The following is a 5,033-nucleotide window of genomic DNA, read 5'->3' as shown; positions in this document are numbered from 1 at the left end:
CACAGAAGTTAGACGCTATCTTATTCTTGTTTCACTTGTGGTTTATAAAAACTGTGTTGTTATTTTGTAAAACTGGTTTTATAAAATTGAATAGATATGCGATTACTTCTGGTGTATTGAAAGATGGTTAATATACTATAATCACAAACTCTTAAGATTTGCAGGATGTAGAAACTAATGTTGCATCTTCTAGATTGAATGTTAAGAGAAAATTTGTTATTCCTGACTCATTGTATTTTTAATATCTATTTTTGGGTTGTTATCAATCAAAATAAGATTCAAAGATTGGTCAAAGAAGGTTAATTACCTAGTGAGGCAGGGGAGCCTAAACCAAACTTGTGAACCCTGTTTTGAAGGATAGATAACTCTTAGGGCTTAATCAGCGAGATGAAATAGACATAAAGGACAATTGGAGTCGGTACACACTGACACGTGTGGTCTTATGAACATTCAAGCAAGATTACTCACGTTTTGGATAAGTTTATCTGATGCAACACAAGTCTTAAACTCTTGGTATTTTCTGAGAAGGTTAAGACTGATGTGGAACACATATTAGGTAAACTTGTCAAGACACTTCGATCTGATCGAGGATATGAGTATTTCTTGGGATAGTGCAAAGACTATATGGTCAATGAGGGTATTATGTACCAGTTTTCCGCAATTGACGCTAAATGTATTTAGGTGTCAAATAGGAATAACAGAAGTCCACTTAACATGGGTAGATCTATGATCAGCTATGCTACATTATCTCTTTCATTTAAGAGTTTAGCGTTAATGACATCGATGCGCATTATGAACTGCATTCCATCTTAGTCTGTCTCAAGGATACTGTTGAGCTGTGTTTTTTTTACTAAATATTAGTTTGAATCATATGCACATATGGGGTAATCTTGCACATGTGCGCTTGATATGGACAAGTAAGTTGGAAGCAGATCATAGGCATGCTAGATTTGATAGCTACTCTAAATGTCACTATGATGGATTATTTTATGATCTCAAAGATAAAAGTTAATTGTTTTCACTCACTGTTTATCTATAGGAGAATCATATTATGAATCACATACCTAGTAGCATAATGTTAGAGAATTTGGTATGAGTACCAGATATACCACATGTGAACACACTTATTATAGAGATTGAGAATAATATATGAATTCCCTATTGATGCGTTAGCATCATCTACTACACAGATTCTTGCATCGGTACATTGATGTAGTGGGAGGATTATCATCCAATTCGACAGAATCATGTTTTTAGGTAAGACCATTATGGACATCCCTGTTAAACATGAGTTGGACCCAGTAAGCTACACGGAAGCGTGAACCGATGTGGATACAGATCGTTTTGGTGAGTTACTATGAAATCAGAGTTGGAATCGATGTATTCTAATAAATTCTGGGATCTTGTAGAACTTTCTAGTAGGGTGATTCCTATGGAAGGCAAGTTAATCTACAAAAAGATACCAGAAGATTTCTTAGTGAATAAATCATGAGTGTGCAAGGGAATGTCATTATTTTTCTAATTCTATATATATTGATGGCATCCTACTCATTTAGAATGATGTGGAAGTTGTGTCATCAATAAAAAGGTAGTTGTTCAATTACTTTTAAATGAAGGATTTTTAAGATGTAAGCTATATTCCTAGGATCAAGCTTTTGCAAGATCAGGTTAAAAGGAAAATAGGCTTATCTTAATAATCCTACATTGATAAAGTTTTGACCAGGTTTGGTATGCATAACTCAAAGAATGAGTTCTTGCTTTATTGATATGGATGGCTCTCTCTAGTAAGTAGTTTTTCAAGACTATCAAAGGAGATTGAGCAAATGAGACTGGAACAATATGTTTCGGCATATGAGAGTCTCATATATGCCATGGTCTATACCAAACAGGACATCCGCTACATAGTAGGGATAGTCAGTAGAGATCAGTCCAATACTGGACTTGACAACTGGTCTATTGTGAAAAATATCATTAAGTACCTAAGGAGAACCAATGATATCATATTCATTTATGGATGTGATGATATGGTCCTAGTCAGGTATGCTAGTTCTGATTTTCAATCAGAAGTAGATACTATGAGGTTCATGACTCAGTGTAAGTTCACTTAATGGAAGGGAGATCAGTTGGTAGATTGTTAAGCAGATTTCAACTGCTGACTCAAACCTGTAGATGGAATATATTGCAGCCTTAAAGGCGGCAAAGGAAGCCTATTAGTTTGATCTCACTGATTTAGAGGTTGTGGAGTATACTAGCCTGCCTATTGAGCTATGTTGTGACAATAGTGCAGAAGTAGTCCAAACCAATGACCCAAGGTTCCATAGAGGAACAAGATACACTGAGAGGAAGTATCATGTTCTACATGATATTGTCCAGCAAGAAAATGCACTTGTAGTTAGAACATTGCATTGGAACACAACTTTGTTGATCCATTATCAAAGGTGTCATTGATCAATAATTTTGATCATCATCTGGATAACATTGGAGTTAGGTGCAATTTGAATTGGCTATGAGGGCAAGTGGGAGCTGTTGGGATTTATATGCCCTGGCATAGCAAATTCCTATCTGGATTGTAGTGACATATGTTCTTGACATATCTGAAATATTTATGATTTATATAATTGGTGAATTCAATGTATTATGTTTCGATTCACTATGAAATTGATAGTGTCCATTTAATTACAAGAAATATTTATATATATGTATGTGATGAAAATCAATGCATGATATATAAATAGTAATTATAAATTGTTCATAGTCGGTAATTATGGATGGACTCATAATTAATTAAGACTTGAACTGGATCCGCGTTAGGTTGAGATATATTGCGAGAGCCGTCGTATGCAATTACTCCCTATCACCGTCATGGTATTTGACTCTTAAGCATGAGAAAAGTATAGACTCTTTTATTAATTAATAATTACTTTGATTTGTTCGGTGGATTCTTCGGGATCCTTAGACCGACACTTTGGGTAGTTATGTAATTAATAGTTAGAGGGTTATATTTTCAATATTTGCATCATTGCTACTTGTATTTATTTTGTATTGATTATGGTTGATCACAAAGTAAATTCGAAGGCCTTCGTGTGTTTTTAGACAAAATGATTTATTATATATTTATTTATTTAAATTATTATTTTTGTCAAACAAATGTTTTATTGTGATCGAGCCAGAAATAATCAAAGGTACCAAAATAAATATATTAATTAAGTAGTCGGATTGATGGCTATATTTATCCGATAACTAATTATGCATAGAGGGGTCAAAGTGCAATATTGACTTAGAGGTTATTTATTATTTAATTGGAGTTCAATTAATTTCTTTTAGTGGAGTAGAAATTAATTTATGAATTAATGGAATTGGGTCCATGGACCGGGCCAATTATTAATTCATTGTAGCCAATAAAATAATAGGCCCAATGGATTCTCACTCATAGCCCAACTTGATATTGGAATTATATTAGATTTGAGACATATGAATTAGAGATGGAGAAGGATTTGTTGTTTCCTTTTCTTTATTTTTATGTTGCCTATAAATATACATGGTCTATGTATATTTTAGAGGGTGATTTTTATGGGAAGGAAAAAGGAATAAATTTTCTCTCTCTAGAAAATTAGGGTTTATGGTCTCATCTAATAGAGGCTCCCACAAGCCTAGTTTTCCAAGGTAATTCATGGAGGCTTATGAGTGATTCCTAAAGGCAAAATAATTACCAAGAAGATGGAGATCCAAGGAGAAGGCATCTTGCTAAGGGATCTACAATAAGTGAGAACATTCACTTTAGAGGAAAGTTTTAAAGGTTTACTCAGACCTTTGATGTAAGTATTCAATCCATTAATTGAATGATACATCATATTTTTATTTTTGCATAAAACTTGTCTCTATGTGATGAATCAAGATTTATGAATCAAAATCCCTCGAAATGTTTTTAAAACTTGCACGTTTCCCAACAGTCAAAACATAGTGCTTAAAGGAATGTTCTTGTGATTCTCTAGATGGTTCATGCTCATATCTTGATGGATTGTGTCTCCTTCTTAGCTAAATTTGTTTAATTTCAATGGCTTAATTGTAGTTTAGTGATAGTATAATATTAGATGGGTAGACAATCCATGCTAGTTGTTTGATGCTCTATACTTTTGAATGCAAGTAGCATATGTCTCTAATCTTGTGTTGTATTTGGGTTGTGAGCCTAATGAAAAGGACTAATGATTTGCTAGATATGTTGTGCTTTTCACATGCTATTTAGACAATATATATTTAATTGCTAGATATATTGTGCTTTTCATATGTTGGTTAGACAATGTATACTTAATTAGTCATCCTTGCTTATTGAATCAACCAAATACACACACACCAATATTGCAACACCCTAATTGCCCTCATTAATCACGTGTCAATAATATAGAAATGCATTACTTGGTGGTGATCTCTAAACCCCAAGACTCTTCTCTCTCTCTTACTTAATCTCCATTGCATTCAATTATTTAGTTTAATTTTGTTGCTCTTTAATCAACCTACCAACCAATTGTTTGAGCACTCGACCTACTAACCCTAATAGTGATTCCACAATCAACTCCTACTCCATTCCCTTGGGACGATCCCTACTCGCCCTAGCTATATTTATAGTGAAAGGTAGTAGTGGCTTTTACAAATGTAAAACTTGGCCCTCGCCTAAATTGCACATTCTTAAGCTTATGGTAGGACGACGGCCATAATTTTTAGCGTCGTTGCCGGGTTTAGGCAACGTCGTAGTTGTAGGATCATTTAGGAATTTGTACTCTTTTGATTGTGTCTTTACTTGTTTCATTTTTCGTTTGGTTACTTATTGTGTTTGTTCATATGTGATAAGGAGCATTGAGCAAGAAGGCAAGTAAAGGAACATCCAAGTAAAGAAGCTAAGCAAAGAAAGGAAAAATGCTAAAAATTTAAAAATTGTTAAGCTAAACTTTAAATTTGGAGTTGAAGTGCTAAAGGACCTTTGTGAGACTTTCTTTACTCAATCCCTTAGTTAAATCATCAGCCCGCATGGAGGCAAT

Source organism: Cornus florida, unplaced genomic scaffold (genome assembly GCF_030987335.1).
Source record: "Cornus florida cultivar Cherokee Brave unplaced genomic scaffold, ASM3098733v1 CherokeeBrave_3.0.0_Hap2_Chr04, whole genome shotgun sequence".
Lineage (NCBI taxonomy): Eukaryota > Viridiplantae > Streptophyta > Magnoliopsida > Cornales > Cornaceae > Cornus > Cornus florida.
This window is presented reverse-complemented; position numbering follows the sequence as displayed.